The 25,339-nt window shown below is 51.4% G+C and overlaps 1 protein-coding gene and 1 non-coding gene across 4 annotated transcripts in view; both read right to left on the minus strand.

Moving 5' to 3' along the window:
- Positions 1–25,339, minus strand: part of ARRB1 (arrestin beta 1) — a 91,615-nt gene that overhangs the window by 61,205 nt on the left and 5,071 nt on the right. The gene's annotated exons all lie outside the window — the stretch shown is intronic.
- On the minus strand, positions 13,729–13,837 carry MIR326 (microRNA mir-326). The gene has a single exon (NR_106428.1). It is a non-coding gene; the product is annotated as a microRNA mir-326 (primary transcript).

Genomic DNA, 25,339 nt, shown 5'->3' on the forward strand with positions numbered 1-25,339 from the left:
GGCAGAAGCTGTGGTCAGGAAAGTAGGCAGCCAGGCTTGGAGCCCAAGGGGAGAGTGACCACCAAAGTAACCCATCTCCTGTCCAGGGCCTTTTCTCTCCTTCTCTCCCTGCTGGCGGAAACCACCTTCCTTACACACATCCTCACCACCATTTGAGAGAGGCTTTATGGGATGACTTTAGTCTGTGTTTTCCTTACAGCCCTCATCTGAGTTAGTTACTTGAAGCTGCTGGAATTTAGGGGTGCTTCTTTCATTCACTTTTTTATCCTAGTGAACCGGTCTGCCTTGGTTGGAACCGGCTAGAGGGCATCAGTCAAGTGACCTCCCCTCACTCAACTTGTTTCTTCATCTGTAAAATGGGATAATAGCAGTGCCCACCCCATCAGGTTGTTCTGAGGATTAAGTGAGTGTAGTGTCTGGCACCTAGTAATACACGTTAGATCTTCTTATAAATATTCAACAGAATTTATTGAGCACCTATTGTGTGTCAGATGCTGTTGGCCATCAGACATATGGTGAATAGGGCAGATTCGGGCAAAGGGCCCTGTCTACATAAAGCTTCCCTTCTGGCCAGGGAAACTGCAGGGCTCTGCACTACACAACTCCTTTGGTTACCATGACACAGATCACAGTGCAAACAGAACACAGAGCGTTCCTACAAGCAAGTAACACAGCAGCCCTGCAAGACAGGCATCATACAAACAAGTATACGGTGACTCTCACAATAAATGCTATAAAGTGGAGGGCTCCAAGAGCCCAGGATGGGCACAGACCAGCCTGAGGAGTCAGGGAAGTCTTCCCCAAGAAAGTGACATCTGGGCTAAGAGTTGAAGAAGCAGCAGTACTAACTCCAAAAGGGACAAGGGCTGGGGTGCTGAACTGGGGCAAAACAAAACCAAACCTACCAGCCAGACACCTGTTATCCCAGCACTTTGGGAGGTTGAGGCGGATGGATCACCTGAGGTCAGGAGTTCGAGACCAGTCTGGCCAACATGGCAAAACCCTGTCTCTACTAAAAATACAAAAACTAGCCAGGCATGGTGGCACACGCCTGTAATCCCAGCTACTTGGGGTTCTGAGGCAGGAGAATCGCTTGTACCCAGGAGGCAGAGGTTGCAGTGAGCCAAGATCATGCCACTGCACTCCAGCCTGGGCAACAGAGCAAGACTCCATCTCAAAAAACAAAACAACAACAACAAAAAAACACCAAACCTACTATGGGAAGGTTCTAGGGGAAGACAGGGGAATCACTGAAGGTACAAGGCCAGCAGGGACATGGGGGCAGGGCCTGGTCACCAGAAGGCCGGATCAGAAGTGTGGATATTACTCTGTCACTGTGATAAGATGTTGGTGGGGTTTCAGAAGATAATTGACACAATGCAGTCATGCTTTAGTACGTTCACTTTGGCTGCTGGGAGGCGAATGCAAGGGCAGAGAGACTGGAGTGGAAGCAGAGAGACCAGTTAGGAGGCAGATTCAACTAGACTGCTCTGGGTTCAAATCCTAGATCTGCCATTTATTAGATGGGAAACCTCTCAGGGTCTCAGTTTTCCCTTCTGTAAAATGGACATTACAACAGTGTCTACTTCCCTGGGTTGTTGTGAGGATTAAATGAGCAACTTTACGCATGTAAAGAACTTGGAACAATACCTGGACCACAGGAAGTGCTGTATGTTTTGCTGATATTATTCATCTGGGTCAGAAATGAGGGTGGCCCAGATTAGGGAGGTAGCAATGAGAGAGAAAGAGAAAACTGGACAGATTCAGAGATAAAATCAGTAGGTCTTGCTCCAAGCAACCAGCTGCTCCAGCCCACCTTGTGCCACCTGCAGCCATCAGAGAGACCCTAAGCCAGAACTGCCCAGCGGAGCTCTTCCCAAACTCCTGACCTACAGAAACCACAGTCCATAACAAAATGAATGTTGTTGTTTTGAGCCACTAAGTTTTTGGGTGATTTGTTATGTAGCAAAAGATAAATGGAACAACCCACATTGAAATGTACCTAGAGGGGCCGGGCGTGGTGGCTCACGCCTGTAATCCCAGCACTTTGGGAGGCCGAGGCGGGTGGATCACTTGCGGTCAGGAGCTGGAGACCAACCTGTCCAACATGGTAAAATCCTCATCTCTACTAAAAATACAAAAATTAGCCAGGCGTGGTGGTGCACGCCTGTAGTCCCAGCTACTCGGGAGGCTGAGGCATGAGAATTGCTTGAACCCAGGAGACGAAGATTGCAGTGAGCCCACATCACGCCACTGCACTCCAGCCTGGGCAACAAGAGCAAGACTCCATCTCAAAAAAAAAAGAAAAGAAAAAAATAAGTGTACCTGGAGAGGAAACCTTCTCTCCCCCCATGAGCAAGAAGGGAAGCAGCTGAGCAGGAAGGAAGCGGAAAGGTGTGCAGGGAAGATGGGAGGGGCTGAGAGCCAAGCCTGGGACCTCTGAGCCACCCAGGGTCCAGGCTCTGCCTTCAGGAAGTGACGGGATAGCTCCAAAGCTAATCATTTCAGCACTATTTACAAAACCAAACACCTGGAAATAATGTAAATACCAAAGAAGGGGCTGGTTAAACTGTAGGGCACCCACATGAGGAACAATCATTAACGAATCGAGATACTATGAGTTAATAGCATAGGAGATACTGAAGAAAAAAAAACCGTATTCAAAATTTTACATACAGTTTAATCACAATTGAGCTTGAATACACAAACACATGCACGCACACACACACAGCAAGAAGCACAAATACCAAAAAGTGTTAGAAATGTTGTTTCTAAATGATGAAATTCTGGATGATTGCTCTCTTCTCCTTGTCTAATGTGGAGGGTTTTGTTGTTGTTTAAATAATTACTGAAAGATAACTGTTAGTTCTTTCAAGCCCTCAGAACTCAGGCTGTGTGCCCGCGCCCTCCCCCCAGGTCTAGGGAACATAGCACCAGCATCAGTTGCTCCATGAGGGCAGGGATTCTTGCCTGCTTCCTTTACTGCTGCGACAGCGCCTAGCACACAGCAGGCTGGATGAGCACTTCCTGGTGAATGAATGAATGGTCTTTATCTGCCCGTGCGGAGCTCCTCTGAGTCCACAGCAGCCGCCCTCATCAGCCTCAGGTAGGGATGAGGTCTGGCCCCACTCCATGTCCTCAGGGTTCAGAACAGGGCCTGGCACCGAGGAGGCACTAGCAAGGGCCGTGAATGAATGAAGGGCTGAATAAATGAACATCCTACCCAGAGAAGCCCTCCCTGATCACTGTTGCCAAGCCCTGGAGGCCTGGGGAGTGTGCGTGTGGGTGTGGGTGTGGAATAGGGGGCAGCAAGAATGGAAACATACCTGGGTCTTCTGAGAACCCAGAGAGCCTGTGCGCCTGACTCCAACTCCACCCGCCTCCTCGGGCCCCTTCCCCTTCTGCTGCGACTTTGCCTGTTTGGTCCCCTTCTGAGACCACAGAAAAGTTCTGGAAGGTTCTAACTGCTATGTCTACACTCAAAGTGTAGCTGTTTTTAAAAGGAGAAGAGAGCAAGGCCCTTCCTAGACTTTTATGCCTCTCTCACCACCCGCACCCCTGTCCCTGGGAGAAACCTCTGGGAGGGAAGCCAGCACATAGGGACCCAGGGCTGGTGGCTGGCGTGTGAGGTGAGGCAGGGAGGGATGCAGGTGTCAGAGACTCAGGCAGGGCTGGGTGGGAGGGCCTTGGGGTAGAGACCTGAAGAAAACCCTGTGGAAGGAAATGGCAGAGAACGTATGCTGGTTGTCAGGGTTGGAGAAAGGACTACATGGTGCAGGGGTGACAACTGAGGCTGGCAGTGGGGGAGGTGCCAACATGGAGAGATTGACCATAAGGAGGACCAGCAGTGGAATCAGATTGTTTTTGTCCAGGAGAAGTGAGGTCAGACTGAGCCTGAATGGCTACCAGAGGGGTGGGGCAGGAATCCCCTGACTCTCACCCCAGCCCCTACTCTGGCTGCCCAGAATGCCAGCCCAAAAAAGGCAGTTTACTTTGTTTTTGTTTTTGTTTTTTGACAGGGTCTCTCGTTCTGTCACCCAGGCTGGAGTGCAGTGGCGCAATCTCAGCTCACTGCAACCTCCGCCTCCTGGGTTCAAGCTATTCTCGTGCCTCAGCCTCCTGAGTAGCTGGGATTACAGGCATGTACCACCACATCCAGCTAACTTTTGTATTTTTAGTAGAGACAGGAGTTTCACCATGTTGGCCAGGCTGGTCTCAAACTCCTGACCCCAAATGACCTACCTGCCTTGGCCTCCCAAAGTGTTGGGATCACAGGCGTGAGCCACCATGCCTGGCCCAGTTTACTTTTTATAAAATAAATCTCAACAGGCATGACACTTCAAGCCCATCCAAAATATAGACTAGTGAACTCTGCGGCTCATGCTAAGAACAGGTAGGGGCTGAGGCCACCAAAGCCCCTCCCCAAACCAGGCTTGGTCATTACCTTCCAGGCACCCCCAGGCATGCCCCAGCCTCTCTCTGGACCTCACTAACCTTGTGCGTAAAGGGACCTCTGAGATCCCTTCTGGACCTCACGCCCAGGGCTCTCTGGTCTGACCCTGCCAGTGCTCAAAGCAAAAGCCCCAGGCCCAACTCGGGCCGGCTGACTCAGAGGCTTGGAGGTTAGAAAACAGAAGAATCTCAGAGCTCAGCCAGCCTGACCTCTCCCATGACAGGTAGGGAAACTAAGGCCTAGGATCTTTCCTAAGGTCCCCTCAAACCTAGGGCACCAGCTCCCAAGCCTAGGGCATTTTCTAATGCCTTGAAGGAGCTCTGCAGGGTCCCAGGGGAGGTGGTGCCTGCTCAGGCAGCTCTGGAGAAGCAGGAGGTGATGAAGAATTTTCATTAACAGCCAAGGCTCCAGGCTGGGAGGAGGAGGGTGCTGCCGGAGGATGTGCGAGAGCTCCTGAGAGAGGCACTGAGTCATGCTTGCAGCTGCGTCCCCAGAAAGCAGCCCAGGGCCTGGCACAGAGTGGGTGTGCAGTAAATGAACAAATAAATAAAAATGTGAATGAGTGATAATAACAGCAGCTAACACGTAGCACTTACTTTGTGCCAAGCACTTTACAAATATTAACTCATTTAATCCTAATGGAAACATTAAGATTCTCATAACAAAAGATTAAGATTCTCATAATAAAAATTTTGTTATTCCTCTTTTATAGACAGGGAAACTGAAACAGAGAGAGGTTAAATAACCTGCCCAAGGCCACACAGCTTTGAAGTCTGGCAGTCAACCTTGGTCTTAACCACTCTGCCTCCCACTCGGCACCCTTACCTGCCACAGCCTCTCTCCCACACACCGTCTCCAGCAGTCTCACCCTAACGCCCATGTCTCATCGCAACCCCATCCCCTCTTACTACACACTGCCTTTTTAAAATTACTGTCTTTTTTTTTGAGACAGGGTGTCACTCCAGCCCAGGCTAGAGTGCAGGGCTGCAATCATGGCTCACTACAGCTTCAACCTCCTACCTCAGCCTCTCGAGTAGCTGGGACTACAGGCATGCCCCACCACACCCATGCCTAATTTTTGTATTTTTAGTAGAGACAGGGTTTTGCCATGTTACCCAGGCTCATCTCAAACGCCTGAGCTCAAGTGATCTGCCCACCTTGGCCTCACAAAATGCTGGGATTACAGGCATGAGCCACCATGCCCAGACTCTTGTTATTTTTAAGAATAATTTTGTGCTGGGCGCGGTGGCTCACGCTTGTAATCCCAGCACTTTGGGAGGCCGAGGCGGGCGGATCACGAGGTCAGGAGATCAAGACCACGGTGAAACCCTGTCTCTACTAAAAATACAAAAAATTAGCTGGGCGCAGTGGCGGGTGCCTGTAGTCCCAGCTACTCGGGAGGCTGAGGCAGGAGAATGGCGTGAACCCAAAAGGCAGAGCTTGCAGTGAGCCGAGATGGCGCCACTGCACTCCAGCCTGGGCGACAGAGTGAAACTCCGTCTCAAAAAAAAAAAAAAGAATAATTGTATAAAATGTATTTTTTTGAAACAGAGTCTCACTAGGTTGCCGAGGATGATCTCTAACTCCTGGACTCAAGCAATCCTCCTGTCTCAGCCTTCCAAAGTGCTGGGATTACAGGTGCGAACCACATCAACCAGCAGACAAAATAATTTATTGAGGTGGGTGCAGTGGTTCATGCCTGTAATCCCAGCATTTTAGGAGGCCAAGACAGGAAGATCACTTGAGCTCAGGAGTTTGTTTATTTTTTTGTTTTGTTTTGTTTTTTGTTTTTGAGTCTTGCTCTTGTCGCCCAGGCTAGAGTGCAGTGGCGTGATCTCGGCTTACTGCAACCTCTGCCTCCTGGGTTCAAGCGATTCTCCTGCCTCAGCCTCCTAAGTAGCTGGGATTACAGGTGCTCACCACCACACCACGCTAATTGTTGTAATTTTAGTAGAGACGGGGTTTCGCCATGTTGGCCAGGCTGGTCTCGAACTCCTGACCTCAGGTGATCTGCCCACCTTGGCCTCCCAGTGCTGGGATTACAAACATGAGCCACTGCGCCTGGGTGAGCTCAGGAGTTTGACAGCAGCCTGGGCAATGCAGGAAGACCCTGTCTCTACAAATAAATAAATAAAAATAAAATAAATACATAAAGTGAACAATTCAGTGGCATTTAGTCCATTCACAACGTTGCGCAAAACCGCCACTTCTATCTAGATCCAACGCATTTCCATCACTCCAAAGTAAAACCCCTTACTCACTATGTAGTCTCTCCCCATTCTTTCCTCTCTCCAACCCCTGGCAACCACCAGTGTCTGCTTTCTGTCTCTATGGATTTCTCTATTCTGGATATTTCATACGAGTTGACTCATACTATAGGCGATCTCTTGTGTCTGGCTTTTTTCATTTCACGTAAGGTTTGCAAGGTTCGTCCACTTTATAGCATGGATCAGTATTTCACTCCTTCTCATGGGTGAATAATGTTGTACAGCATGGATATACCACCATTTGTTTATCCATTCATCTGCAGATGGGCATTTAGGCTGTCTGTTCCCACTTTTTGGCTATTGTGAATAGTCAGTTGCTGCCTGTTCCTCCTCCCTAAAACCCTGTGAGTGAGGACAGTTGTTCATCCCCATTCCCCAGAAGACAACATTGAGGTTCATTTGTGATACAGATGGTGACTTGAACTGAAGCCCCTGCCACCCAAATGAAAGTGCCCTTCTTACATCCTTGTCTCCCACCAGCCATTCACCCATCCCAAGTGTCATGCCTTCCCTGGGCATCTGTTACCACATGCTGGGCTCCGTGCCAACTGCTGGCCACCTGGTGTGGACAGCTCAGGCCAAGTCCCAGACTCTACTATAGTCTGAAGCTGCAGAGGCCTGGAGGCTGCAGTCTCACCCTCTGGGATGGGCTCCTGTCCAGCCAAGGAGTCCCAGGATCCAGGGCCAGGAGCCAGGCATACCACATCCAAGATGCGTACAGACAGGAGTGCCCTGCTCCTGTCCTCCCTGGATCCCAGTATTCCTCAATGCACAGAGGAAGATGGCCCCCAGCAGATGGCTCCAGAGATCTGCACAGCAAAACCATTGAGTGGAACGGGAATGGGTGGGCTGAGAGGGCCGTCAGAAAACACTGAACTCAGAGCCCTGAAGAGAGTGGGGCAGCCAGTAAGGGTTTCCCATGCAAATTGGTCACTGCACCTCTCAAATGTAAACACACTAGAAACAGCACTTCGCTGGGACCCTTCCTTCCTGCTGTGTAACCTTTTTTTTTTTTTTTTTTTTTTGAGACAAGTTCTTGCTCTGTCACCCAGGCTGACATGCAGTGACAATTATGGCTCATGGGCTCACTGCAGCCTCAACATCCTGTGTTCAACTGATCCTCCCACCTCAGCCGCCTGAGTAGCTGGAACTATAGGCACGCACCACCATGTCTAGCTAATTTTTTGTATTTTTTATAGAGATGGAGGGTCTCACCATGTTGCTCAGGCTGGCCTGGAACTCCTGGGCTCAAGTGATCCTCCTGCCTTGGCCTCCCAAAGTGCTGGAATTACAGGTGTGAGCCCCTGCACCCTGCTGCTGTGTAACCTTGAGCCAAAACTTCTCTGAGCCGTCTCTGCCTAAAAGCAGGGTTCAGGGATCTAGAATTCCAGATTCTAGGGTGGGAGGAGTGGGTTGTCCTTGCAGAGCCCCTCCTGTTAAAGACCACATCCATTCAAGCTGTCTGTTTGTGTAAGATGGTGTGACTGTGACCACTACGCAGACCACTGCCTTCCTGGCCTTTCACGAAACCACCTTCTGCCACACATTAGCCTGTTAATGGGACCATCCTCAGAGGGTTTCTGACATTCCATGTGGGGACGAACAGTCACAATAATCACTACTGGCTGGGCACTGTGGTGCATGCCTGTAATCCCAGTACTTTGGGAGATCAAGGTGGGAGGATTGCTTGAGCCCAAGAGTTTGAGACCAGCCTGGGCAACATAGTAAGACTCCATCTCTACAAAAAATTTTAAAAACTACCCAGGCATGGTAGCACATACCTGTGCTACAAGTCTCAGCTACTTGAAAAGCTGATGCAGGAGGATCACTTGACCCCAGGAGTTCGAGGCTGCAGTGAGATGTGATTGCACCACTGCACTCTAGCCTGAATGACAAGACTGAGACCCTGTCTCTAAAAAAAAAAAAGTCACTACTGCCTCTCAGACTCCCTTTCACACATGACAGAGGCCTGACAAATTTGCACTGAATGAATAAATGAACGAGCGAACAATCTGTCACTCATTTCCCAACTTCTAGCCTCTCTCTTCTAGTCTATTTACCTACACAGCTGCCATGTGAACCTTCAGATCCTGCTGCTCCTGCAAGCTGTGTGTTCAGACAAATTGCTGAACTTAGCTGAGCCTTCAATTCCTCAACTACAAACAGGGACTCTACTTGGGTAATTAGGAAGATTGAAAGAAAGCATAAGCACAGCATCTCAAGGGCTAAGGAGAAGTCCAGGAAAAGCTGTTGAAGGAAAGCTGTTTCTCCCCACCCCACCCCACCCCATAACACCCCACACCACCCTAATCCTCTAATCTCTTGTTCCAAAGGCTGCAGGAAAGAGCCCAGCCCCTGGGCTGGCCCCTGGCTATATGTAAATGTTTATGCCAAGCCCAGCCTCCTAAGGACAAGTTATTTGCTTTGCTTGTAATTAATTGCAGAAGGCCTCCCTGGGTAATAAACTCTGCCGAAGAAATATAAACAGTTTGCACAGAGCTTCAAATCCATTGTGAGGCCAAGAGAAAGGGTCTGCTAGGAATGGAATGTTCTCCCCAGTCTTCCTCTAAGCTGGAGGCAGAGAGATCACTGAAGGTCAGAACTGAAAGGACCCTTGGAAATCATTTGAAAAATAGCACCTGGCATTATGACCTTGTTCCAGGCCCGGCTGAGCACTTGCTTTATATGGTACAGCTATTTTCCCATTCTAAAGATGAAGAAACTGAAGCTGAATGAAAGTGGCAGGGAACTTGCCCCAACTAGAAGGCAGCTGGTCTGAAAGTTGAACCTGGCTAGACTTCAGAGAAAAAGAAAGACAGCCATTCATTCAACAAAAATATCCTGTGTCCCCTGTGCCAGACACTGGCACCTGGTGACACAGCTCCTGCAGCACTTGCATTCCAGCAGGGAGAGGCATATTTCAGACGTTGAGGACTAAAATCTGATTTTTATTTTTTGAGGCAGAGTCTCGCTCTGTCGCCCAGTGGCGCGATCTCGGCTTACTGCAACCTCCGCCTCCCAGGTTCAAGCAATTCTGCCTCAGCCTCCCAAGTAGCTGGGATTACAAGCGCCCGCCACCACGCCTGGCTAATTTTTTTGTATTTTTAGTAGAGACAGGGTTTCACCACGTTGGCCAGGCTGGTTTTGAACTCTTGACCTCAAGTGATCCGTCCGCCTAGGCCTCCCAAAGTGCTGGGATTACAGAGGTGACCCACCATGCCTGGCCATGTCTGATTTTTTTTTTTTATCTTGCCCAAATTCCTGTCTAAGGGGTCTGGGGAGTCATCTTCTACAAACCATGAATTCTCATTGTCAGGCCTCTGAGCCCAAGCTAAGCCATCACAGCCCCTGTGACCTGCACATATACATCCAGATGGCCTAAAGTAACTGAAGAATGACAAAAGAAGTGAAAATGACCTGTTCCTGCCTTAACTGATGACTTTATCTTGTGAAATTCCTTCTCCTGGCTCATCCTGGCTCAAAAGCTCCCCTGCTGAACACCTTGTGACCCCCACCCCTGCCCGCCAGAGAACAACCCCCTTGGGACTGTAATTTTCCTTTACCTACGCAAATCTTATAAAATGGACCCACCCCTATCTCCCTCCACTGACTCTCTTTTCGGACTCAGCCCGCCTGCACCCAGGTGAAATAAACAGCCTTGTTGCTCACACAAAGCCTGTTTGGTGGTCTATTCACACGGACTCGGACTCAAGTGAAACTCATCAGTTGGGTTTTATGTAACCCTACATGTCGTGACTTACTTTCCGGTCTGACTGTGGCATAACATTACTGTCAGGCTTCTGAGCTCAAGCCGGCAGGTATACATCCGGATGGCCTGAGGCAACTGAAGAACCACAAAAGAAGTGAAAATGGCCGGTTCCTGCCTTAACTGATGACATTACCTTGTGACATTCCTTCTCCTGGACAATAAGTCTCCGGAGCTCCCCACCCAGCACCTTTTGACCCCCGCCCCTACCCGCAAGAGAACAACCCCCTTTAACTGTAATTTTCCACTACCTACCCAAATCCTGTAATACTGCCCCACCCCTATCTCTCTCTCTTTGCTGATTCCTTTTTCAGACTCAGTCTACCTGCACCCAGGTGATTAAAAAGCTTTATTGCTCACACAAAGCCTGTTTGGTGGTCTCTTCACAGGGATGTGTGTGACAATTACGAGATAAGGAAGAAAATCAGAATATTTTACCCCAAAACATGTTTCTCTGCCATATCTTGAAATGGCCCTGCAAAGCTATCCTTAGTGGGGGAAAATCTGCATCTGTAAACATAGCTAGATCTTTTTCTTCGAGGCCCTCCCAATCCTGATGAGAATGACTAAAAGTCTAGCACCTTTTAAAGTTCTGAATAGGAAACATTTGTCATCTATTTTCTCTAAGGGCAGCCACCATTAGACTTCAAAAGAACTTTCGTCTCCACAATCTTTTATCTTAACCTGAACATTTCCTTTCTAAGGATCCCAAGTCTTTAGACAAACTCAACCACCTGTCAACCAGAAAATGTTTAAGTTTACCTATAGCTGGCCAGGCGCGGTGGCTCACGCCTGTAATCCCAGCACTTTGGGAGGCCGAGGCAGGCTGATCATGAGGTCAGGAGTTCGAGACCAGCCTGGCCAATATGGTGAAACCCCGTCTTAACTAAAAATACAAAAATTAGCCAGGTGTGGTCGTGCGCGCCTGTAGTCCCAGCTACTCAGGAGGCTGAGGCAGGAGAATCACTTGAACCCGGGAGGCAGAGGTTGCAGTAAGCTGAGATCGCGCCACTGCACTCTGGCCTGGGCGACAGAGTGAGACTCCATCTCAAAAAAAAATGTACCTATAGCCTGGAAGCTCCCCCCAACCCCTGCCCACCGCTTTGAGTTGTCCCACCTTTCTGAACCAAACCAATGTATTCCTTAAATGTATTTGATTGATGTCTCATGCCTCCTAAAATATATAAAACCAAGTTGTACCCCAACTTGGGCACCTTGGGCACATGTTCTCAAGACCTCCTGAGGGCTGTGTCACAGGCCATGGTCACTCATATTTGGCTCAGAATAAATATCTTCAAATATTTTACAGAGTTTGACTCAACAACGCTCACCAAATTGATTACAGCAGGTGCTAAGTGCTCTGAAGAAAAAAACAAAGCCACTTGTCTAGAAGGGCAGAGCCACAGCTGTGGGTGGCCATTCAAGCTCTGCAGGGCAGAAACCATACAGTAAGTGCTCTGGCAGGAGCACACAGTAGGTGTGTTGTAAGCAGGTTTCCAGCTAAAACTTAACACTGTTTTCTTTGGGCCCAGTGCAGCTTCTTGCCAACCAGTTCAGGGTGTATTGAAAGCATCGTGCCAGGGCTGGGGAATAGAATGATTGGTGAACAAAACTCAGTCCTTGCCACCACGGAGCCCACACCCAACTGGGGGCACAGACAAACGGGGAAGTGTAAAAGAGAAGTTGATGAGGGTCATGGGGCAGGAGAGGGACAATCAGCATGTATTGAGCACCTACTGTGTACCAGGCACTGTGTTAAGCCATGCATTATCTCATTTAAGCCTTACCACAACCCTATGGGGGTGAGGAGAGGATTTTATTAGCCCCATTTTAAAGATGACAAAACCAAGGTTCAGAAAGATTATGTAACCATCTCTAGGTCACAGGCATAACAAGCAATAGGGGTGGGATCTGAAACCCCGCCGGACACCATGTTTGTTCTTCGAAGCCCTCCCCACAGCCACCTGTCTTAGGGAAGCACAGAAGGCAAGACATTGCTGCCAACAAACTCCGCTTCCCTGACTCTGCAGAGGGATGCACCGCACCCTCCCAGCCTGGCTTCCTTTCTGAGCAGGAAAGGTCAGCTTGGCCTGCCCTGGCAGCTCCCCTCAGGCACCAGACCAGCCAGACTCCTGACCCAGTCCCAGGAGCAGGAAAGGCCTGTCCAGACTTCTACTCTGCCCCACTCCCACAGAAGGCCCCATCCCAGGCCGGGCGCGGTGGCTCACGCTTGTAATCCCAGCACTTTGGGAGGCCGAGGTGGGCAGACCACAAGGTCAGAAGTTCAAGACCAGCCTGACCAACACGATGAAACCTCATCTATACTAAAAATACAAAAATTAGCTGGGCGTGGTGGCATGTGCCTGTTATCCCAGCTACTCAAGGCAGGAGAATTGCTTGAACCCGGGCTGAGATAGCACCACTACACTCCAGCCTGGGTGACAGGGCAAGACTCCGTCTCAAAAAAAAAAAAAAAAAAAAAGGCCCCATCCCGGTTACAACAGCCCCTTCCCAGGCAAGCCGTGCTCCACAGTTTATAACCACTTTCACCCTCTTGATTCATCTGACCACCTCACCCCAGCAGCTGGTATCCCAGAGCCTAATACCAGGCCTGGCACACAGCAGGTTAATTTGACAGACAGCAGGACAGACTATCCCAATGAAAGGCATGGGCTCCCCTGAGCCATCTCCATCCAGCTTTCATCAGCATTTCCTGAGCTCCCAGGACAAGCCTGGGGCTAGACCAGGCAGTTTCACCTATGGTTCATTATTTTAACCTTTCCAGGAAGGTCTTATCTCCATTTTGCAGAAGAGGAAGATTGAAGTCAGAGAAGCCTTTCCAGTCTCTAATTTACATGGCAAGTGAAGCTGCAGGCTCAGCCTGCCCCAGAACTGGCTCCCCTGGATGCCTTTCAGGTGTTGCTTCTGTAGGGAGGGCTCTAACCTATGACAGATCTCTGCTGTGGGATGAGAGCCCCCTGAGGACATGCAGCAGATGTGGCACCAACATCATAGCCCAAAAGAAAACTTGCCACAGCAGGGCAGAGCTGGGCTTGGGTGCCTAAAGCTTACAGAGCTTGGAAGGTTTTTTTTGTTTGTTTGTTTTTAAAAAAAAAAAAAAGAGTATAAAAATAACTTCCTTTTGCAAATTTCACAAAACCCCTGAGCACATGGACACATTGCTAGGCCTTGGAAAGGGCCCTGGAGCGTGAAGGGCTGGAAGCTGAAGCTGCATCAGCCTCGTGGTGAATCCGCCTCGGGGCTGGAGGAAGGGCCCAGAGGCGATCTGAGCACCACCCGCCTTCACAAAGGCCCTGCCTCCAGCCCAACAGACAGATGAGGCTCCAGAAGACATTCCTTCTTCTTGTTGGGAGTCCCGCTGCTACTTAACCCTCCCTGCAGTAGGTCCAAGTCTGTCTGTCTTTCTCTTGCCATGGTTTCAGAAGAAGCAGATCTTGGCCGGACGTGGTAGCTCACACCTGTAATCCCAGCACTTTGGGAGGCTGAGACGGGAGGATTGCTTGAGCCCAGGAGTTCAAGACCAGCCTGGGCAATGTAGCAAAACCACATCTGTACAAACAATTTAAAAATTAGCCTGGGATGGTGGCAAACACCTGTGGTCCCAGCTACTCAGGAGGCTGAGGAGGAAGGATTGTTTGAGCCCAGGAAGTCAAGGCTATAGTGAGCTATGATCACACTACTGCACTCCAGGCTGGGCAACAGAGCCAGGCCCTGTCCCTGTCTCAAAAAAAAAAAAAAAGAAGCAGAGCTCAGCTGAGTCTCGGACCTGCCTGCAGGGGTCTGCTGCTCACAAGGGCAGCACCGCCAGATTTCTTTGTGATCCTGGGGCACATCCCCAAGAGGAGCCTTCCATGCCTGGGCTGGAATCCTGGGCCTGGAATCCTGGGCTGGCAAGGGCTGCCCTATTAAGAACCCCATCCTCAAACATTTGTAGGGTATGATACAGTTTACCAAATGTTCCCACATCCCATTTGGCCCACACAACAGTCCTGGAGGTGAGCAGGGCAAGCTTTATTGTCCCCCTTTTATAGACGGGGACAAAACATGAGATTTGCTGTGCACCTATTGCATACTAAAGACGACGCCAAGGGGCTTTCCACACTTGACAACTCACAGATACCCTGTGAGAAATCAAGGCTCACTCAGTGTCTGGGGCTGGGCCTGAGAACGAGCCTGCAGCCCTGCTCTCCCATCTCGCAGCCCGTGCCTCTGCCCTGTCTCATCTCAGTCTGGCATGGACAGCTCAGAAGGCAGTGGGCAGGCACGCTGAGACTCAGTAGGTTGAGGAAGAAGAGGCCTCCAGCTACCAAGGCAGAAGAGTAGCTGAGGGCTCAATATATTTAATAGAAATCAAAAAAGTGAGAATCAACCGTGCCCTCTCTGGATGTGTCTGAGGAAGAGCACATGGCCCTTGGGAGCCTGAAACCTGTTTGAAAGCAGTCACCTTACAGACTCAGGGCCTGATGTCCTCTCCACACCCTGCCAAGCTGCAGATGGCCCCACCCCTACCTCCCACTGTCCACATGCTAGGCCTTCCAGACCCTTCTGCTGACTCCTCTCAGCGCCCAAGGCAGCCACCCAGTGCTTGCCCTGGCCTGTTCAAGTCCTACTCCTGTCCTTCACTAATGCTTGCTTAATTCGTGGGTATACCTACTCTACGAATCTTTATGAGAAGATACTGTAGGGTGACCCACAGTCCTGATTTGCCCAGGAGTGAGCTGAGGGGTTTCCTGAGATGCAAGACTGAGACTGTCCCAGGAAAATTGGGATGGCTGATGACCCTCATGTACTGCATGCCTGGTCCCTGGGCTGGGCGCTAAGGACACATTTATCTACCGAACATAGTCACTGCCCTCAAGAAACTTCCAGTCGGAGAGTGGCTGCCACTCAATGAGAAACCACTGCCAAAGGCACCTGTTCAGCCCCTCACACACATGATCCATCACCACCCTATGAGGGGAATATTATCACCTCCGCGGTATGCATAAGAAAACTAGGGCTCAGAAAGGTGGCACAATGTGCCCAGAGTCAGAGTTACAAGTGACCTGCTAAGATTTGAACTTGATCCAATGAAACAGAAAAAGGAAAGGGCAGTTGCCAGCATGAACATTATGGAGATAGAAAAAGATAGACATGTTTTATTTAATTCATTTTGTAGCTCCAGTGTCTGGCATGTTCTAGGTATTCAGGAAATGCGTGAAGGGAGAGAGGGAGATCTAAGCCTTATTTAATTATCTCCAGGCTAGGAGATTCCATCCCTCAATTCAAAAGCCATACATTTCCCTTTTCAAAGTCAGTTTCAGACCAGGCACAGTGGCTCACGCCTATAATCCCAACACTATGGGAGGCTGAGGCAGAAGGATCTCTTGAGCCCAGGAGTTTGAGACCAGCCTGGGCAACACAGTGAGACCCCATCTCCACAAAAAATCTTCGAGGCTGCAGTGAGCTATGATCGTGCCACTGCACTCCAGTCTGGGTGACACAGCAAGATCCTATCTCAAAGGAAAAACAGAAAAGGAAAAAAAAAGTTTTGACTGTTTTCCTTCAGCACGAGGACCAGGAAGGAAGTAAGAGGAGGGAAAGGGTGCTTTTTCTTTAAGTCAGCAGCTCGGGGCTCACTTCCTCCAGGGAATCTTCCCTGACTCACTCCCTAACGCAAGTCTGGCCCCACACTGTGCCAGGCCCCAGTCAGGAGCTGGGAGTCCAAGAGACAAGAGATACACATTTGCCCTCAAGCAGAGAGGGAACTGACTTGTTAGCAGCCAACTACAATGTAAAGTGCCATCCGGGAAGCCTGCACAGTGCTAAGGGAGCCTGGAAGAGGCCATTCACTCTACCTGGGCAGGGAGCAGTCAAGGGAGGGCTTCATGTCTAGAGCAGGTGCCCTGTGCAGTTGTTCAATGAATTTCATTGAAATGTCTTTTTTTTTTTTTTTTTTTTTTTTGAGACGGAGATTCACTCCTGTTGCCCAGGCTGGAGTGCAATGGTGCTCAAGTGATCCGCCTGCCTCGGCCTCCCAAAGTGCTGGGATTACAGGTGTGAGCCACCGCACCCAGCCTGAAATGTTTTTAAGTTCAACCTGAAAATATAAGGAATATTTCACCAGAGGAAGAAGGGCATTCCAGCTAAAGAGATCGGCTTGAGCAAAGGCACAGAGGTGTGAAAAGTACAAAGACTGTTGAGGAAGATCCAAAAAAGTCAATGCAGCCAGGTTGTTAGCAGTGTGGTGGGGACAGCTGGGAAAGGAGTGTGGAAGGGACATTAGAGACAAATCCTGAAGGGCCTCCAGTGCCATCTAGAGAATGGGGACTTTCCCATAGGACATGGGGAGCAGTGGATCAGGCCTTAGGCTGGGAAGAATGACCAGATGTGAATTTCAGAATAACAGGATGGCTTGGAGGGTTGGGACTGAGCAGAAAGAGAGCAACTAGAAGCCAACTGTAATGATCCAGGCCAGGAGTGGGGCTTGACCTGAGCCAGTGGCGGTAGAATGAGAACAGTACTTTGGGAGCCATGTCTCTATCACCATTCAGTTTGGATCCCCTGAACTGGGGCTGCCCACAGGAAGGAATGGGTTTCTCTTCTCCAGGGAGCTCAGCACACCCCCATCCAGCTCTACACTCAAATGGAAGTTGAGGCCAGAGCCTCAGTGTACAGAAACCCAGGTCTTTCTGTACACTGGGTCAGGGCTCAGTGTGGGGCCAGGTCATGGTTCTTTGAAAGTTCTCCCTACTACAAAGTTTACTCGGCAAATGGTGAACATCAGAGGTGGCTGGATTGTTTCAAGTATGCACAGTGAATCACTGCTGTACTGAATCGCTGCTGTGGAACAGTCAGCGCAGGGAGAAACGACAATGCATATTAATCACTTGATTATGATGTGTAATCATTTTTGTCATTTTTAGAATGTCAAAAAAATCTGTTGCAAAAAAAAAAAATCTCCTTATTGAGTTTTAAAATGTCTCTAGGTTTCTCCCAGTAGCCTGGGGCAATAGAGACCCATCATAACATCAACCAGTGATGAGCCCTGCTAATGTGCTGGGTGCTTTAATTAGCACAGCTGTAACCGAGAAAGGATGAACACATTATCTCCAGAGGCTGGAAAACTTGCCTACAGACATGCAATTACCGGTAAAGGGGAGGTGAGAACCCCAGCCTGCTGCCTCCTCTCCACCACTCCACGTGGCTTCAGTGTGCCCAAAGATAGCCCTCCAATCTGTAGAGACCAGCGCACATGACCCCTGGCTGCCAGCCCCAAAGCCTGGAGCTGTTTCTCCTAAGACATAGTTTCCCAACTGTCTCATGTCCATGGGCTCCTCTGGGAAGAGCCATCAGATCTCTGCAGTGTCTCCTGGGCTGGAGGGAAGCTTTCCTCTCCATACCCTCAGGACAGTAGACCCTGGTTTCCAACGGCAGGTTTGCTGAGCCCAGTGTCTCCTGATATACCCACCCCATTTTCTTTCTCCAGGCGGAAACACTTACTGTGATGCCATGTGGCAGAACTTTCACTTTTCACCCTAGTTTTTTTTGTCCTCAAGCAGTCTGCATTCCCAAGACACTCCTTACTGACAGCAGATGAAACCAGTGCCTGACACTATGCCGGCACATAGTAGGTTTCTCAAGTCTGCTGAAGGAAGTCAGTCCTGGATGAAAACACATGTCACAGAGATACTGCCAGGAAGAGTATTACTTCTGGCTCACACAAACAGACTTTCCAACCTGCTCGTGGGTCCCTACTTCTGGGGAGCTGCCTCTGATCCTTAACCTCTGGCCCTGTTTTGTCCCTGCTATAAACAGATGCCCACTACCCCTCTTCTGGCAGCTGTTGTGATCATCTATTTCCTCTCTCCCAATACATCTGAGCAGCATGAGGGCAGAGACTTGTCTGGGTCCTCTTCATATTTCAGGTGCCCAGCACAGGGCCCGGGGTGTGGCACAGAGAGAAAGCTCTGTTCCTTGGAACCTCCTCAGGAGGGCAGCGATGGCCTAACAGAAACGATATAAGCTAACCCTGAAAACTCCTAGCCCGAGGCCCGGGGAGATAGTGTTCCATGTCATGAGGTTCCTTGCCACCCAGAACCTGGGAAGACCAGGCCCTCAACTTCGGAGAAAGGGCAGCCTCAGGCGGGAGGCAGAGCAGAGCTGCTCCATAAATCCCCTTCCCACTCGGAGAGAGACACACCACTGGGACAGGCCCGGCCACTTCGGGACATGCCTTGAGTGGAGGGAGAAATGTTTGTGGAATTGAATGGAACAAACTGTAAAATGCTAGCTATTTGTTCCTCTGGCTGCAGAGGCCAGTTGCCCTCTGGGGGCAGTTTGCAGGCAAATTATCTCAGGACGTGGCCTGTTTCCTCTAATGAGGCCTCCCCCCTTTGCAGCTCTGCTCCCAAGAGAGTTGGAGGGGACAATGCTGAGAGCCAACCCCAGAGGCCTGCACTGAGGAAGCATACATGGCTCACCATCCTACACGGTGTGGGCGGCACTACCACTATCCAAGGCAGGGGGATGCTCCCCACAACCTTCTGGGTGCAGGAATTCTGAGCAATGCAGCACCTCCTCCAAGGCCCCTCTGGGGAAACAGGGAGGAAAGGAGCAGGGAGGCATGCTCAGTTATGTAACCAGCTGCCTTGGAGTCAGAGTCCCTGGCATGTCTCAGCCCAGCACTACGAGGAGAGGCTGTGGGGGCTGGGGGTCTTTCTTCTCTTTTGCTGCCTCCTCCAGACCTGGCAGACCCTGTAGCAGGCGCTGCTTTCCAAGTGCCTGAGCTCCAAGTAGGCACCTCCTACTTGGGGTTGGGAACCAGGAAAGCTGTTGTTTTCTGAGTGTGTGAAACAGTGGCCTGCTGGCTCCCTTGGCAGAAAGCCAGGCTCGGGGCTCTGCACAGGGGTGAGGGTTAAGAAAGAGGAGCCTGGGGCCAGGATGCCAAGGGACTTCCCTCCACAACCGCCCCCAGCTTCCTGCTCCCCAATCTCTCCCCACTTCCTCCTAGAGAATCTGCCGTGGGTGAGGGGCCAGAGGGGAGTGGCGCCAGCTGCCCCAGCACCACACTGCTGCTGCTGGCCCTGGGCAATCTCACTTCCCTTCCTGCCTTCCTTGGAGCTTCTCCACTGGCTGGCACAGCCCCCACTCCCTGTGCCCCCACCCCCGTGCACTCAGCTGTGTACACTGCCCTGGACCATGGAAAAGAGGGATGAAAGAGGAGGAAGGGGACACGGGAGAGGGAAGGAGCTGAGATCCACCCTCAGTCTTGAATGACGATGGCTTTTTTGTTGTTGTTGTTGTTGAGACAGAGTCTCACTCTGTCACTCAGGCTGGAGTACAATAGTAAGATCTCAGCTCACTGCAACCGTCACCTCCCGGGTCCAAGCAATCCTCCCACCTCAGCCTCCCTGGTAGCTGGGATTACAGGTGTGTGCCACCACACCTGGCTAATTTTTGTATTTTTAGTAGAGATGAGGTTTCACCATGTTGGCCAGGCTGGTTTCGAACTCCTGACCTCAGGTCATCTGCCCACCTCAGCCTCCCAAAGGGCTGGGATTACAGGCGTCAGCCACCATGCCTGGCCGACAATGGCTTTTTATGAAGCCCTTACCCTCTCTGCCCACAGCAACCCCATTAATATTATTATACCTATTTCCCAAAGGAGGAAACTGAGGCCAGAGAGTTTAAGACCCAAGCTGAAGGTCATGGAGCTAGCAAGTGAGCAGTAGAGCAGAGTCTGCCTAACTCTGAATTCCAAACTCCAAACCTCCTGCCCCTAGCTCTGGGAGCCCCTCCTCCACACTCTCTGAGGGTGCTACTTGGGCAATTCCTACACAGATGGAAATGACACTGCCCAGCCCTGGGGAGGGAGCCCTCAGTCTTAAAGAGTCCCTTGCTGAGGACTAGTTTGGGAACCACAGGACAGTCCCAACGACAGGACCAAGGCTCAAGGGCAGGACGTGCTTGGGGAGCCAGGTGGGCAGACTGCTGCTCCCAACTGTCTTCCCTTCCCACCCAGTCTAGGCTGGCTCAGACTCCTACACTGTCTGCCACTTCCAGAAGGCAGGGCTGCCAGAGGCCAAGCTGTCCTGCCAGAATCACACTGCTGCTCATGCCCTCTCCCCTCCTAATGAGAGAAGGAAAAGGTCCTAGGGAGCCTCTAGGCCAAAGCCTCTCCTACTTCCTGCTTGACACATAGAGAAACTGAGGCCCGATGAGGAAAAGCAGCTTGCCTATGGCAGCACAGGGACAGTGAAGAAGTGAGATCCCTGTCTCCCAGGCCAGAGCCCCTGCCCTCCATTCACCCCATTTGGGTGCTCTCCTCAGATGGCACCTTTGGGCATCTGCCCACCTCTCTCCCTCTTTCTCACCTTCCCTCTGCACTTCCTGCTTCCCTCTCCCAGCCCTGCTCTGCAGACCCATTTCTGAGCCTCCCCTGTTACATCTCCTCCCAGCCTCACCACCCCACCCCCCTTCCCTCTGCTCTGGGCCAAGGAGCAATGCTTGGGTGGTTTAATTAGCTGATTATGACCGCAGCCTGCTGGATGCAGTGCCCAGAATTCTGTCCCCAGTAATTAGGTGGGTTCTGAGTACTTGCCCAGTGGGGAGCCGATGGGGAGCTCTGTGCTCTGCCAGCCAAGGGAGGCTGTCCAGCTGAATAAAGAGCTCCTTGATCACCGGTGGGTCATCGGAAACCATGGTCCCCTCCTCAGGCTGGGTCAAACCACACTGGAGGGACTGCAGCCAGACCCAGATGTCCATCCTAAGGAGGGACTCCCTACTCTCCCATGCCACTGCCCACACCCGGGAAAGGCTCAGTACATGACTGAGGATGAGGATGAAGAATGGAGCGTGCCCTCCGGAGGCCGGGAGAGAATGGCTCCGTGGCCGGGGCACCTATTTAGGAAGTAGGATTGGAACAAGTAGACAGAGAGGCGCAGCAGGAACAAAGGCCCAGAGGCGGGAATGAGCTGCCAATCCCCTTCCCAGAGAGCTCTGGTTGTCAGAAAATACAGCCTTCAAGCAAGGTAAAGCTGGACATCCAGTGACCCCTGTCCTTTAGGTCGCAAAGAATAATCTAATTCCTATGGCTCTGGGCTACTTTGAGATATTTTGAAATCAGCAATGATGTCCTATGGTCCTCACCAACCACACTGCCCACCCCCTAAAGTATCTCCTCCCAGTGAAATGCCTTGGCTGAACAAATATTTATGGAGCTCAGCGGCATGCCAGGTCTGCGCAGGTGCTGGGGACAAGCAGATCCAGGCCAGGTGCTCTTGAAAACTTCTTGACCTCACAAGATGACATCACGAGTGTGCAAATAACCAGGACCTATGCAGGGAGGGAGGGATGAGTGCTGAGAGAGAGAGATTACAAGAAGGTCACAAAGCACTGGGAATCCAGTGAGGGCTTCCCAGAGGAAGAGGTGTATGTGATCCAGGCCTTGAAGGATGGGAAAGCTGTTGTATGTGGTCAAGTCAGCAATCAGGTACTGAAAGCCAGCAATAATACAGGCTTGTAATGAGGCCTTGGGAGCCTCAAAAAAATGAATCCAACAGGGTCCTTCCCTGGGGGAGCTCACAGCTGGGTTAGGGAGGCAGGGCCGGTGAGAGGTCATATAAGCCATAAGAGCCGCATAACACTGACCTTGCACAGGGACTTTCTTTGCTTTATCTTACTTAATTTTAACTCAGTCCTCATGACAACCTACTACCCTATTTTACAGATAAGGGAGCCACAGCAGAGAAAGGGTTAAGTAATCAGGGAAGCCACCCAGCTGGTAAGTGTCAGAGCTGGGACTGGAAACCAGGAAATCTGGTTCTTCCAAGAGCCTAACCGCTATGCTAATCTGCTAATAATCCATGCTAATCAGATCACCGAGGGGCCTGCAGGTGCCCAGAGGAGGCCCCAGAGCAACAGAGAAGGCTTCCTGGAGGAAGTGTTCCTGACCTGAGTATTTTTTTTTTTTTTTAAGACAGAGTCTTGCTCTGTCCCTCTGTCGCCCAGGCTGGAGTGCAGTGGTGTGATCTCGGCTCACTGCAAGCTCCGCCTCCCGGGTTCATGCTATTCTCCTGCCTCAGCCTCCGGAGTAGCTGGGACTACAGGCGCCCGCCACCACGCCCAGCTAATTTTTCATATTTTTAGTAGAGACAAGGTTTCACCATGTTAGCCAGGATGGTCTCGAACTCCTGACCTCAAGTGATCCACCCGCCTCGGCCTCCCAAAGTGCTGGGATTACAGGCATGAGCCACCGCCCTGGACCTGCTACAGATGCTTTATGTCCCTGGAGGTGAACATGACTGCTGTTCAAGGACCTGATACCATGGGAGACAGCCCTTTCGAGCAGTAGCCAATTCCTTCCTGGCTGCCAGCACCCAACACCCATCCCCACCCAGGACACACTCCCTGGTGGTCTCAGTCCCACTGGCCTGTAGCAGAGGCCTGAGCTGCTCAAACTTCCACTTTGGCCGCCCAGAAGAAAGGTCACTCCTGGACCTGCTAGCAGAAGGGCCTCTCACCTGATTTGACTTCATAGGGAAACTAGGACCCAGAGAGGGTGCATGTCATGCCCAAGGTCACACAGCAATAAGTAAGCAGTAGAGTATGCCTCTGGGACCCTTCTGAGATGGTGAGCCACAGCAGTCTACTCCCCACCCCTCCCCTGGCCCTATGCCAAAACCTGTCCATGCCCTTTGCACAAGGCAGGGGCAAGGGTGAAGAGGGAACAAACCTAGCAGAGGTTTGCTCGCCCTCTGTCCAACCCTCTGTTCTCCAACCCCCTACTAGGACTCAAACCACCCCTAGGATGGACCCATCCTGCACACGGGAAGGCAGAAGAGAAGGTGCCCAGGAACCATCTGAGATGATACCTGTTCTAATCCCAGGGCTCATGTGGGAGACAAGGCCCCAACTTCAGGAGCCCCCAGTGTGATGGGGGAAGAAACGAAGAAAGAGTTCAGTCCAGTTCAACAAGCCTCCCTGCAAGGCTGAGGGAAGGGTGTGGCCGCACAAGGACCAAGTGAGTTGGTTGTGGGCTACAGGCCCAGGGCCAGCATGAAAGGGACCTCCTGCCTCATCCAGGCCCATACACGGGCTGTTGAACCACTGAATGGTTCAGACATTGCATCCTGCCTCCCGCTGACTCGACATCAGTCACAGTGCTTCCAGTGCTGAAGGCCCTTTAGACCAGTGGATCCCTCTCCAGGTGCAGGGAGGCAGAAGCTCAACTGTGGCCTCAGCCAGGTGCCGCCCAGCCCCAGGCAGAGGAAAAGCTGTTCAGTTCCTGCGGTGACCTTAGTCACACACAATTCTGGGGACCTGTCTTGTCCAACTCCCAGGGGCCTCATCTGGCACCAGGTCTCCTGGGAAGGAACAAGCAGTTCTTCTGAAGTGGGACTAAAGATGGGGCCAGTCCCAGGAAGGAGGAGGCGCGTCTCCCGAGAGATGACCCTGCCAGGGCCCCTTAGGGAAGGCGGGAGGGGGCTGGGACAACAGAGTCCTTTGTTACCCTCTCAAAAGCAGCCACCCTGTCCTGCCAACCCCCTCTGTTCTCCAACCCCCTACTAGGACTCAAGCCACCCCTGGGACAGGACCCATCCTGTCCACATGGGAGGGAAGAACGCAGGGTGCCCAGGGACCATCTGAGACGATACCTGTTCTAATCCCAGGGCTCACATGGGAGACAAGGCCCCAGCCTCAGGAGCCCCCAGTGTGATGGAGGAGACATCCTTCCTTCAGAAGCCTGCAGTCTGAGGAGGGAGACATGGCTCCCACCTGCAAAAGCCGATCAGATGAGGGAGCCCCAGGCCTCCCACTCAGGCGCCCCATGCTAATAGGGGTGGTATAACCCTGTCCCTCAGGACTTCCCAGTCTGATGGAGGAGTCAGGACCCCACCCCTCTCTTTTGAGAACTTGCCTAATGTGGGAAATATCGCTTTCAGTCTTAGGATTCACTAATGGGAAAGGCCTAATTTCAGCACTTAGGGAGTCCCTGGACCGATAGCAGAGGCAAGAAGGGAAAAAAATTTTCAGTCCAGTTCAGCAAACCTCTGCCAGGCATCTCCTGGGGAAGCAGACCCAGCGTGGGTAAGGAAGCATCAACTGAGAAACAGAAATAGCCCTGAACCACAAGCTGCTTACCAAATGGGGAGCTCACTCAGGCTGAGGTATGAATGAATAAGAAAGTACCTTGAAACCACTCACTCCAGCATCCAAGGCCTGCTGGCCAAGGCCGTCCCTTCCTCCACAGCCTCACCCCTCACACTCCCACACCTGCTGCCAGTATCTGCACCTTGGCCTAGGCTCTTTCTTCTGTCTAGAACACCTTACTCCTGCCTAAGTCTTTCTCATACTCCAGCACCCAGCTCCGGGGTCACCTCCTCAAAGAAGCCTTCCTCCAAGTCCCCCACCTGAGTCAGAAGCCCCTCCTTTCTGGAGCCAGCACATTACATGTCTTCCCCAGGACCAGCTCACACTTCACAACCCCTCAGCCTGAGCCTGAAAGGAGAGCACAAGGCAGTGGTCTTCTGCCTCTGGACATAAGGCAGAGGGAGGGGGTGGATGAGATAAAACCCCTAGGTTCCCATACCCAGTCTTCACTGCCTGCCGCCATACTGCTTGCTCCCAGCCCAGGGCCTCACGCCCTTCCTCCAAGAGGCTCAAGCCTCGCTCCAGGCATGTAGAAAAGCAGGGTCCCCTCCCACTCCTCTCTGCCCGCTGTAGCCTAGTTTTGCCCTCACCACTCCACCAAAACCCATGCCACCAGCTACTGCCTTCTGGCTGAATCTGAGGGGTCTCGCTCCAGCTCATCCTCTGTGGGTCTGTCCCTGCTTCTTTGGCTCCAAGAAT

This window comes from Gorilla gorilla, chromosome 9 (genome assembly GCF_029281585.2).
Source record: "Gorilla gorilla gorilla isolate KB3781 chromosome 9, NHGRI_mGorGor1-v2.1_pri, whole genome shotgun sequence".
Taxonomy (NCBI): domain Eukaryota; kingdom Metazoa; phylum Chordata; class Mammalia; order Primates; family Hominidae; genus Gorilla; species Gorilla gorilla.